The sequence below is a fragment of the Fukomys damarensis genome, unplaced genomic scaffold, assembly GCF_012274545.1.
Source record: "Fukomys damarensis isolate Sample0158 unplaced genomic scaffold, DMR_v1.0_HiC HiC_scaffold_26, whole genome shotgun sequence".
Taxonomy (NCBI): domain Eukaryota; kingdom Metazoa; phylum Chordata; class Mammalia; order Rodentia; family Bathyergidae; genus Fukomys; species Fukomys damarensis.
In genome coordinates, this window is record NW_022900938.1 from 37312663 (window position 1) to 37325813 (window position 13151).

A 13151-nucleotide genomic window follows, 5' to 3' on the forward strand; every position below is an offset into this window, starting at 1 on the left:
GTTTTTTTTTTTTTTTTTTTTTTTTTTTTTTTTTGGTACTGAGGATCGAAGTCGGGTCCTTGGGTTTGCAAGGCAGGCAGTGGAACCACTGAGCTAAATCCCTGGCCCAAGAAAGCAATATTTAATGTTGAAGGTTCCATGGGTTAAAAGTGACTATGAGCAAAGAATGCATGAACACAGCATTTTCAAGAATACGGCATTAGGGTATGACTAAAGCTCAAGGCGGACAGAGCAGTCATAAGGTAGGAGGCAAGAATGAGTGCACAAGATGAGGTACATTACTGGAGATTTCTTATGATCCACAGAATTCAAAGAAAGTTTGACTTTGCCCAATAGGCAACTAATTGATACTAAAGGCTTTTAAGCATACTGTTAGGACTGTGTTAGTCAATTTAAATGCTATATTAATCTTCACAACATTCCAAATAGAACTGGATAAAACCACACTTGGAAATAAGAGGCCATTCCCCCATTCTTTATGCTACATTTTCTGAAACAATGTCAGGAGATGGTGTAAAAGGACACTGAATCTGGAAGCAGGAAAACCAAGAAGATTAGACATAAATATCTAGACACAAACTTCCAAAGATCCTAAGACAGTGATGGTGGCAATGGAGGAGAAAGCCCAGAGTAGAAATAAATTTGGGGAGAGAATTGATGAAGTGGCTGTCCCAAAAGCAGCACTCCTTAACTTTGGCCACACAGAAGACCTCTCCCCAAGGGTTACCCTACCCTACTGGCTGAGAAGAGGCCCTAAAAGCATCTTGTGTTGAAGACCACAGCAGTCCTCCAAAGAGGCCTTGACACTAATTGGCACCATTCTTCAGGAAATGACCCAAGGCTACACATACTTTGAGAAAGCTTTTACTTACCTCTGGCCACTATGTCAACAGGAGTTGCTACCTGGTCCTCACACAAATCCTCCAAAGACTATTCTGTCAAAGACCAAAGAAGAATTGAGGCCTAGTTGGCCTCCTGTTTGAGCACAAAGGAGAAAGGCTATACTTGGGAGTGATTGCAGGTTGTAGGGAAAGCTTAAGAGAGCTGAAGTCAAGTTCTTTACCAGAGTATGTACTGATGGGTATTGGAAAGCAGATGAATCTTGTGGTTCTTTGATTGCTTGTACCCATGTGTGAGTGAATAAAGGCAAGGTGAGCCAGATTCTGGGGCCTCCTCAGCCTATTAAGAGGAAAGAATGGGGTGGGGGAATTAGCGCAGTGGCATGTAGCACATGCCAGGCAAGTGCGAGTTCTGAGTTCAATCCCCAGTACCAAAAAAAAGGAGGCAAGAGCCTCCTGTGTGTCTTTGTCCTTAATCCTCCTTCAGCCTGGGTCAGGGAGAACAAAGTAGCAGGTCTACGTCCCTCACAAGTGGCACCTGGTGGGGAAAGCTCCGGGAAGTGGGCAGTCTCCCCATGGAGAGCACCTGGGGCAGGAGGGAAAGGAGACCAGGGAAGGCTGACCTGGCTGGGTGGGCCAGCTACACTAATGAGCCCCACATGCTCCACAATCCTCTTGATCTTAGAGGCCAATCTGTTCTACTTCTCACCTTCCTGGCTCTCCTTCCCTCATATTTCACCCTTGAAGCTCAAAATCTGTCCCTAGCAAATTTGATTACATTCTCTTCTCTCAATGTTCTTTCTACCAGGCTAAAGCCCTGAAAATAAGGGAAAGGTTAAGATTTAAACCTGATTTTGAAAGCTGAACCTTAATAACTTTTCCCAGCATGCCACCAAGGGATTATTATTCTCACATTTAAGTCTAATTTCATATAGTACAAGTCAGGATGGCTGCACCTGTTGATAAAACATATTGAGCCAACTAACAACTAGCCCCTTTCATAGGATCTTCTGTTGATTAACTGATTAAAGTTTTAATGCCTTGCTTCACAAAAGACTCCTGGGAACCTGTGTTCTCTGTGTTCTCCTTTCATTTGAATTGCAAAATAGTTTTAGTAACAACCCTGTTCACTTCCCCCAACCTGGCAAGTCCTCTTGACTGCACCTCCCAATTTGCCCTCAATCCTCTTTCAAAAAACTTACCCATTTTGAAGTTCATGCCACAAGACTTTACCACCTGCCATCCTTCCTTGCTACCAAACTCATCTGTCTTCACTCTCACTATCTTCTACAACTATCTGGAGGCGCCACTTTCTCAACCCACCTGATCTCCACACCCTTTCTTTGATCACACATCAGTCATCCACCCCATTATCGTAGTTTCTGATTTGGGCATCATCATCATTTGGAGCAGCATCTGAGACTTCAGCCTCAAGCAACCCATGCTATGAAATCCCTTTCTCTTTTTCCAGCTTATTTATTCTGCTGTTTCCACTCCAAAATCTTGGCATTATCTGACTCTCCAAACCATTTGCCTACTACTGGTTTCACTCTCAGTCACTTCCTTTTCTGCCCAGTTTAGGATAAAAGCCTATCACTGTAATCTCTCCCCACAAGCATTCTTAACTCCCTTCTCCTCTCTTCCTGTTTCTTTATTATCTAGAAAAATTCTCAATCTGGTTAAACTCAACTATCTGCCTACTTCACACTTTCACCGAAATGGCTGAAGAAACTACCTGGAGAAGAACAAAAAAATAAAACTGGCCTCAATTTCACTTCACAGCTGCAAACCTCTAATGAGCAATCTCTGCTGACCACTAGTCCTATGACATTTCCCCTGGATATTTCAAATCTCTCTTCCCACCCCCAATCCCAGCACCATCCTCCTTCACTGGGAAAGTAGAAGCAATCGAGTAAGAACTCCATTTTCCCACCCAAACGATGTCCTCTCATCACTATACTCCTTTTTTCCTAAGAAATAAATGTCTCTGTTCTCAATGAAGACCAATCCCCCCACAGTGAGGATCTCCTCTCTTCCTGGGTCTTCAGGAATTTTACTTCTACATTATCCATCACTGTCTCCTGCTTTTCTTCTCTACTTAGTCACCCTGTCAGCCTAGAGACTTGTTCTGCTATTCTCTAGTTCAAGCAAAACCTCCCTTGACCAATCTCTCCTCCCAAAAACCATTCCACTTTCCTGCTTTCCTTTGCAACAAAACAACTTCAAAGGATTATCTGTGAATACTGTCTCTGCTTCTACAATTAAATCCAATTAGCTTTTGCTCCAGCCACTCCACTTAAACTATACGTCAGGTTGTCAAAATCACAAATGACCTCATTTCACCAAAAGTGAGCTCTGCAAATAACACTAGAACTATCTCCTTTTTAGAACATTCTGAACTCTGTTTCAGAGACATCATGCTCTCCTAGATTCCTCTCCACAGCTCTTCCTTCTCTAAATAAAAGTTGTTCCAAAGGTCCCCTTTGCTATGCATCTATAGGAAACTCCACCCAGTGTCAAGTACAACCTACATGCAAATAATCCCTAACCCTTCATCCCCTACCAAAATCTCTAAACTCCAACCACCCAACTGTATGACATCTCCAAAATATCTTAAGTTCCTCAAACCTAACACCACCAAAACAGAACAGTTTCTGTCTTCCATCAATCCTGCTTCTCTCCCAAGTTTCCCTTTCTCAGTAAATGGCCCAATGTTCAAGTAAAAGAATGTAAGCTTTTATTCGATTCTTTTTTCCTCCCTCAAGATGGTTTTACCAGCAAATTCAGTAACCTAACACTATCTCAGAAACATATTCTAAATCTATCCACTTTGTTTCATCTTTAACCCAAACTTGTCCATACAATAACTTTTCAGTTGCAAAACTAAAATAGACTTTTAAATTCTACTTCCAAGCTGGGTATGGTAGCACATTCCTGTGATTCGAGCACTTGGGAGGCTGAGACAGAGGAGTATCACCACAAATTCAAGGCCAGCCTGGGCTACAGTGTGAGTTCCAGGGCAGCTTGAACTACATAGTGAGACACTGTCTCAAAAAAAAAAAAAAAAAAAAAATCCTGCTTTCAGGCTTTTTCCTTCACCTCCCATTATCTCAACCACCATTAGCACCTAGAGCAGCCCTTGACAGTATTTATTTTCAATGGGAGCAATATCACTCAAAATAATTTCTTGGCAGGTAAAAAATATTATAAAGTATAATGACTGTGACTAAACTAAGTTCTATCAAACAAAAAATGTATTTGTTAATATTTAAAGAATACTTTCATGTTAAGGAAAAGTTACTTTAAGATTTTATTAATTTTAATTTTTCTACATGGAGTATAATTTTTTAAAAATTGAGAAACATTTTTATAGCAAAAGCACATCACTTCACTTACCTGTGTACAATTCCCCAATGGATTCTATCATCCTAGAATCTAAAATCTAAAATTTTAGCTTTGATTATAAAGCCCTGCAGGATGTGGTCTTTGCTTACTCTTTAAAGCCTCACTGGCTCTGCACTCTCTGTGCTCACTTTCTCCTTTCCTTTAAGCTGTGCTTCCTGGAAGTACCTTTTCAGTATTTTTTTCTACTTCACTTTCCATTCACTCCATAGATATTCAGAAGTGATAGTATATCTCTTGCTTTCTCAGTATAATAAGTTGCAAGGACACCATGAATGGGACCTCTCTTTAAGTCCATATTGTCTTCTTCCTGGGCTCCCAACCTGACTACACTTGTCAATCTGCCCAGAAGGTAAATGCGACTATACAACAGATTTCTACCAAGCCTGTGCAAATAAATCTGCAAGTTTAGAAATTCTATGAGTATTAGAGAGTGGATATCTTCTTCCTTGTCACTTCTGACTAGCTGGGTACAGTTGAAAAAAAACTGTAAAGAATGGCCAAGTCATGAAACATAAGGACCCCAGGGTGCCTAAATCGCCCAGAGAAGAAAAACATATACCAACAAAAACTGCAACATAAGCAATCAAGTTATGTTTGAGCCTGTACTATTTTCAGGTCTTTCTGCTACAACAGTTTGGTCTGCCCTAATCACTAATAATCATCTTGATAAATACACTGGGAGGGAAAAAGGCTCACAGAAAATCCTAGAGATCTGGAAAAAGAAATGCTGAAAGTTTTTTCAAGACATGAAAAAAGGTGCTGTGCAAAAGCAAGTGCTGATGCCAGGGATTTAGCTCAGGAGTTTGGTGGCCTGCCTTGCAAGTGCAAGGACCCGAGTTCAATCCCTGGTACCAAAGAAAAAAAAAAGCAAGTGCTGAGTGTGGTGGCACATGCCTATAATCTTAGCACTCAGGAGGCTGAGGCAGGAGAATCACTACAGGAGTGCAAGGCAGCCTGGACTACACACTGAGACCCTGCTAAAATAAATAAACAGACTGTCTCACTGCAAATATTGGAGAACACTGATATGTTTGAACCTACAATGTGAATGTATCTGTGTTCATTTTCCCAATACCATTCAAAACCTAACACTGGAGTAAAAAAAAGCATATTGTTATCAAGTTATAGGTTGTCTCCATATCCACTGAGACTAAGGCTCTTACCAATGTCACAGGTTCCTAGAATTCAAATCAAGAGGCACACTATTTTAGCAAGCATGTTGTGCTGCACATTCAACTGTCTGAACAAGTTCAACATCACTGATGCAAACTGTTGTGCTACCAAGTAAAGTATTAGGAAGTGCAAGTAATAAAAGGCAAAGTTCAATGAGTTCAGCAGTTTAATCCAAAGTAGCAAAAACCAGGAAGTACACTGTAGAAATGGAAGTAGGATTAGCTCTTGATTTTATTGTTTCTTTACACAGTTTATGAAGTTTTTTTTATATTAAAAAATAACTGATGTGGCTTTATGTGAATCACTGGGTTTCTCTAGCCCTTTTGCTTACTGCTATCACAGGGTTCACTGTTGGCATATGAAATAATGTTTGCAAAGTGCTAGTACAATGCTTAGAGAAAGGAAACTTCTCAATAAATAATCAGTAATATTAACTATTATTAGTAAAAAGAGGGGGTTAGGCTACAGCTCTAAGTGCCTCCCTATTTCAAAATTCCATATGGCTGAGGATGTAGTTCAGTGGCAAAGCTCTTGCCAAACATGTGGGAGGCTCTGAGTTCAATCCCCAGAATCACAAAAGGGAAAAAAATTATATGGGCCTACAATGGACTGGCCTGACATACAAGCAACCTGGGTTATGACCAGAATTTTAGTTTTAACTTACAAACAGAACAAAGTCTTGAGTTACAACCCGAGTGCTAGCTGCTTGTGCTTCCAAATGGTCTCAGATACAGATGTAACCCCTAGAGTTCTGTCAGGAACATCACAGCATCCTTTTCTGTATGGGGTTAATACAGAAATCCTGGGCCAGTGTCTCCCTAGAGATCTGCCTGAATACAGGAGAGAGATTTTGAAGGCTGTGTAAGGAATCTGAGCCTCCAACTGACCAACTTGAGTTTCAATCAGCCCTCGGGAACACAATGAGTTAAATCAAGGCTCCACTCGCATATTTTTTAGAGAAGTATCTTGGCAACTCAATGTGAACTGGGATGAGGGAAATGGGCTAATACCAGCAAACATAATGAAAGAAAATATTGGAATTATATTTGTGATGATAGGTCCTGTGAGCAAAAGCCTGCAGGGAGAGATGAAGAATGTAATATTCTCTGGATATGCATGTTACAGCTGGAGCAGCCGAGAAAAAGGAACCCCAGACTCCACAGAAAAGGAAGAAAAACCAGGCTAGGGTCCAGAGTTGAACAGAACCCACTGGTGAAGACTGTCTTCCTATTTTTCCTCAGAAAAAGGTAATAAAATACCTCAGTCTTTTTAAGGACTTTAAATTCATGTGTTCCAGCCCCCCAGTATTACAGAGGAGGAAACCAGCAGGCAGGGACTAGCTAAAGCCACATGTAAGTGACATCACGTGACTTCAGAGCTTCCCACAGGTAAATGCTGGTACTCAAAGTCTCCCTCCACCCAACCTACAGAAATGGTCCCAGTGTTTTGTTCCCTCAGCATCCAGAGATCTTTGTTTGATAAGAGTGATAAGATAATTTATCAGTGACCTTAGTTTAAATTAATTTTCCAGATTATTTCTTAAAATTGGATTACATAGGCCGGTAGGTAGCCTGGCTAACAAACATCCAGTGACTTCCTCACTTGCGCTTGTAGATTTCTCCTCTGATTTTCATCATGGTGTGCTTTTATGCCAGTTCATTTGCAGTACTTTCCTTTCCTCCTCCCAAATATACTTTAAATATTAAAACTAGCAGAGTGCGGTGGTACATGACCTGTAATCCTAGCACTCTAAGAGGCTGAAGGAGGAGGACTAAAAGTTTGAGCCCAGCCTGGGCCACTTAGTGACTTAGCAAGACTCTTGTCTTGGGCCCGGGATTTACCTTAGTGGTACCACCACCTGCCTTGCAAGCACAAGGTCCTGAGTTCAATCCTCAGTACAAAAAAAAAAAAAAAAAGAAAACCCTGTCTCAAAATAAAAAGGAGGTAGGGATGTAAAAAGGCTTTGGGTTCAATCCCCAATATGCAAAATAAAAACCATCAAATATATAAGGGAAAAGGAGAGTCCTAAAAAGAGATAACATTTGGCATACCCAGATAAACATAATCTGAAATGCATCTATAGTACCAGTGTGTTATCTGCTGTCCAATAACATCCAACTCATGCCAATTACTTATTTCTTGAGTAATTAAGGGATAAGTACATGAAAAAGGAATGACTCACTTGAAAACTACTTACTAGATGTCATTCACATGCAAGGGACCTGAGTTAGGCATGTGAGGTCTATAAAACTGTGTAAGATCCAGCGTGGTAGTGCTTACACACCTGTGATCCCAGCACTTGGGAGGCTGAGTCAGGACTGCTGAAATTTCAAGGCCAGCCTGGGGTACATAGTGAGTCCAGGACCAGCATGAATTACAGTGAGACCCTGTCTCAAAAAAAACAAAAAGAATAAATAAATAAATAAATAAATTGTAGGATCCAGCCTCAGGGAGAGAAATGACGATATGTTCAAATAATTAAAAAATAAAGGGTAGGGCTTCGGCTCAATGGTTGCACCACCTTCCTCTCAAGCTCAAGGACCTGAGTTCGATCCCCAGTACTCAAAAAAAATAATTAATTAATTACGGAATCTATAAGGGACTTAGGAGTGACATCAAAAGAGTAGTTGGCTGGGCATGGTGGCACACAACTGCAAAATCCCAGCACTCAGGAGGCTGAGGCAGGAGAATCACTATAAGTTTAAGACCAGCCTGGGCTACATAAAGAGTTCCAGGTCAGTTTCAACTACATAGTGAGACCCAATCTCAAAAAAACCAAAGCAAACAGGCCTTTCTCAGCTCTCCTTGCACAGGGCTCAACAAGTCTCCACATGCTGACACTGCAGATGTAGGGGCCTGAAGGTCCTCAAGTAAAAAAAAAAAAAAAAAAAAAAAAAAAAAAAGAGAGAGAGAGAGTAGTTGAAGTACTTCTTGGAAATGAGGGGTGGGAGTGAAAGTCCCCTGACTTGGAAGGTAATGACTTTCAGAAAGTGAGAGAAGGAAGAACATGCACACAGGGTGGCTGTGAGAACAAGGAGGCCAGCAGAATCCCAATGAGTCGGACTTGGCTGCACCCAGAAGATAAGGGCAGAACTTGGGGCAAGATGGCAAAATCCATGCATTCCAAGGCAGACACTTGGACCTTGTCCCACAGGGCAGAACCACTCCTGGAAGGGTGGAGCTGACAGGAACAAGATCAAAGCAGTCTTGACTTTACCACAATGAAACAAAATATCCTTTGTTTATTCAGTTTAAATAAAAGAGAAACAACTTTAAAGAACCTAGTACACAGAACTGCATTGTTTTCAAACATCTGAAGTACATTTTAGAAGCTTACTTTAGAAACTTGTGTTGTATTGAAATAACAATGGCATGAAATCTTGATTATTTTCCAAAAATATTTACACTGAATATAAGCTTGTCTTCTCCCTAGGTGTATAAACATCTAAAGCTTCCGCCTAGCCATAGTGGTCACTGATACATATGAGTTAAGTAGTAAATCACGTATCTCTCTGCAGCCACTAAGCCACACTAAGTGGCTATCTCATTTGAGAGAAGCAGTTTCTGGTAATCTCATTTTCAGAAAACAGCCTTGAGCCACACATGGTGGCACACATCTATAATCCTAGAACTCTGGAGGCTGAGACAGAAGGATTGAGAGTTTGAGGCCCAACCTAGACTACAAAGTGAGATCCTGTCTCAATAAAGTGTAAAACCAATAGTCTCTCCGTTATATTTTGTGGAGGTTTTTCCCCCTCCAGACTAAAACCTTTCATAGAAGGATATATGTGGGCAATCAAATAGGAGAGTCCACAAAAGACATTATTTGAAGAATAGAAAGGTTGAAAATGCAAATTAAGCACTGTTGAAAAAGTACCCACGCTCACCAAACTTGGTGGCTCATGCCTGCAATCCCAGCCCTCAGGAGGCTGAGGCAAGAGAATCTGGAGTTCAAGGACAGCCTGGGCTATATAGCAAGGTCCTGTCACAAAAAAACAAAACAACAACAACCACACACCAAAAAAAAATCCAAAAACAAAAAACGCACACACACACACACTGTAACGGACTCATTTTTTTTAAATAAAGTACAATTTCAGTAATTTCAGTGGCCGAAATTACTGAAAGATACAAATAGTATCTTAAAATTGTATCAACACATAGGATTTAGCTCAGTGGTTCTGCTGCCTGCCTTACAAGCGCAAGGACCCAAGTTTGATCCCCAGTACCAAAAAGAAAAAAAAAAATTGTATCAATACAGATAAAGGAAAACTATTATTTTCCACTCACAACACACCTAATTCCAAACATGAGGTTTCTACACCAAGCAATTTGCCAATGCTGGGAGGACACAAAATAGGAATCCTAAAATTTAATTAAATTCTGATACTTGCTGTCCCTGCCTAAACTAGGAAAGAACTTGCTGGGTAAGGCTGTCTCACAAAACTGCTCCCTAAAACTTCAGACAACACTTTATTTACCTTTACCTTTATTCCACATGTAGTGTGCGAGGTACAAATACACAGCGCTGCACAAGGTGAAGAGGTGGTGTGGTGCTTTCCTGCCCTCCCAGAATAAGCCATTGTTCCAGTACCTCCACGTGTGTTCAACAACCCACAAGCTTTCCAAAGCCCATACTTTAGGGAAGTGATGGCAAACCTTTTAGAAACAGAGTGCCCAAACTTCAATGCAAATCTCACTTATGTATGGCAAAGTGCCAACACTGAATTAAATTTTTAAGAACAAATTGGGGTGGGGGGGTTGAGACAGGGTCTCGTTATGCAGTTCAGGGTGGCCCTGAGCTCACTATGTAGCCCAGGCTGGCCTCAACGTCACAGGAATCCTCCTGCCCCGGCCACCGACACGCCCCCCCACTTCTGTGCTGGGGTTACAGATGTGTGCCAGAACACTGATCATGCATGTAAACTTTAATGCTCAGCTTCTGGGGAAATGCTGGGAAACTTGGCTTACCACGTGCCAATAGAGAGCTGCGTGCCCACTGACACGCTACCAGCACTGCTTTAGGGATTTTTTTTTTAAAGTTGCACTACAGAAGCATGATTGCTGCAATCACTGGCCCTTCTACCCTCCCCAGAACTGAAGGACAGGTCCAAAAGTTCCAAGCTCCATCCTGACACTGTCTAAGGATCCACCAGAAGTCCTATACCTTGCTAGTATCCAAAAGATACTCATCACTCTAGGATTCCAATGCTCTTAGAAGTCTTGTCGGGAAAAGGTACAAAGATATATTTTTAATTATATCACAGTGGGGCTGGTGATGTGGCTTTATTGCAGAGCACTTGCCTAACACCATAAAAAAATAGTGTCACAACATGATAGTGAATTTTTAGTTGGGAGAGGCCTCTTCAATTAATTAATTCATCAAATTAATGAATTAATAGAAGCAACATAACCTAAATAAAACGAGAAACCAAGCTTTGTTACATAAATCATATTTTGAAAGAAGCAACACAAAATTCTCAATCAAAAAACAAGAAACAGCACAAATATGATATACACACCAAACAAGGAAGAACCTCCAACAAAAAATGAAAATCATAGAAAACAAGCAATATATATATATATATATCCAGGACCAGGACATCATATATTCAGGACACAAATTAGATTTCTGGACAAGCTGCAACCACAATCATTATAGAAACATCCCACGTCTTCAAACTATTAGCATCTCTGATTCTGAGATCAAAACTGTTAGCCTTCCTGGCTCACAGTCACTTTGGCCTTTGGACCATGTCTTTCTCACTTGGAGTTGAATTTGATCATGTCTCCCTTGCACCTTTCTTTTACCCATCATGTCAACAATCCTAAAACAAGGAAAAGCAAAACCTGTCCTTTATTCATTTCTTCTTACCCAATTTTTCTTCTCAATTCAAAGGTAATAAAACATGATGGGATCAACTAAGTGTTGTGATAAGCAACTAAAACTCCTTTGCTCATACCTCTTTAGTCTACTTCCATTCAGTCTTCCCTACTTGCAAATAGCAATGCTAAAAACAGCTGGGTTGGGGTGGTGGGGGTGTGTGACACTAATTGTTAGTAACTTTTCCAATACTTTAGAGAAAACATGCCCCACTGTCACAAATGGAGAGGGTAAAACTCAAGCTTTCTGACATGTTTTTCAGCAAATCTGTGAAAAGTGACAAGAATTAAGTTAAATTTTTAAGACTGCCTGGGAAAGTGTGTAAAACATCAGAGACGTAGGGAAAAGTATTATTAAAAACATCGAATTTTACTAAATTTTTCACAGAAAGATCAGCTTTGAAAGCACATGACTGTATCTGGTTTTTTTTTTTAATTTGTACATGTTTGCAATACTAATAATTTCTAGTTACACACATTTTCCTGCACACCATATTACTGGGTTTTCTGAGATGGGGTCTCACTATACAGTTCAGGTTGGCTTTGTGCTATGTATCCCAGGCTGGCCTTGAACTTGAGGTGATCTTCCTGCCTCAGCCTTACAGCCTTACAGGCATGTAACAGCATGCAACTCCAAAATCTTATCTTTTAGCTATTATTCTCTAAAGTATTGCTATGTTATTTTCAATAGTTTTTTTTTTAATTTTGCTGTTATTGCTGTTAAGATCGAGGGAGTGCTGCAACCTGACACAGTGCCCCTAAAAAACACCAGAGAGGTTTCAACATCGCAGGCTGCACATAGCACCTCTTGGGCAATGACACTCAGCTCTCATATGATAGCCAGCAAGGGCTGTGGGACTTGGAGACTACGAACCCAGCAGTTCCTAGTCCTAGCAAAACTATTGCCATTACCCTCCACACTGCAAAAAGAAAGTCCAACATTTCATAAACTTGGAACATGTGAGAAACACTAAGTTTTGTTTTAATAAATACTGTGTAGCTTACTAACTTCTTTTCCACACCTATTTATACAAGTTGACTAAACTAGCTGTTAGCTATTTCTATAGCTGTCTCCTATGATATTTATAATGTGTTGTGTCATTTGGGTGGCCCCTGTCATCAAGTCTTTAGAGAATCTGAGTTTCTCTGGAAATCTTGTGGAAGGCTGCTCCCGCGGTGAACACAGCTCTGCACCTCTGCACAAGGGAAAAGTCAGAAGGTCTAGAAATCTGATAAGACCCACATGTCTCTCCCCTGCACCTTTCCGCCAAGACACTGCAGGTCTATTTTTGCTGGGAGATGTTACTACGAGGGTGGGGGCTGTCTGAAACTCATCTGTGCACACCTTCCATTTCTTCCGAGGCCGGTCACACCCAGGCAGCTTGAGTTTCTCTATCCTCTTCCAGAAGGGCTCCCACCCTGGCTTCAGAAAGGATCCACAATTCTCCTCAGACCAGTCACTTTCACAAACTCAAAGTTTGCATCAACTTTCGCTGAGATACAAACCCTCTGCCCAAAGCCCTGCCACTTTCCTCAGCGTTTTACAAACTCACTACCCTCCAGTACTCTCCAAAAGGTAAGCAGCGAAACCCTAAAAAGCATGAGTCCATCCTCCGTGGGTGGAGAAAAATTCTCAAATCTTTCCCCAGTTTCCTGCCGCCACCAGCACCTACTGCACCACCGGAACCCCAGAAGCCTCATCTGGCCCGAAGGGACCGCTCCCCGCTCGAGCCCCCAGGCAGAGACCGGGCTCGCCCGGGAAACGCACCTGAGATGAGCCCCACGCGTGAGGGGCCGCGGACGGGAGCGCCCGGTTCCTCGGCCAGGGCGGACGGCAGACTCGTCAGGCGC

At 41.4% G+C, this 13151-nt stretch overlaps 1 protein-coding gene across 1 annotated transcript in view; it reads right to left on the minus strand.

Annotated features, from left to right (window-relative positions):
* Gpd2 (glycerol-3-phosphate dehydrogenase 2) overlaps window positions 1-13142 on the minus strand; it is a 138492-nt gene extending 125350 nt beyond the window's left edge. Inside the window, exon 1 of the mRNA XM_010606767.3 lies at window positions 13069-13142. The gene's annotated coding sequence lies outside the window, so the exon portion shown is untranslated. The remainder of the gene's footprint in view (window positions 1-13068) is intronic.
* Window positions 13143-13151: the final 9 nt, after the last annotated feature.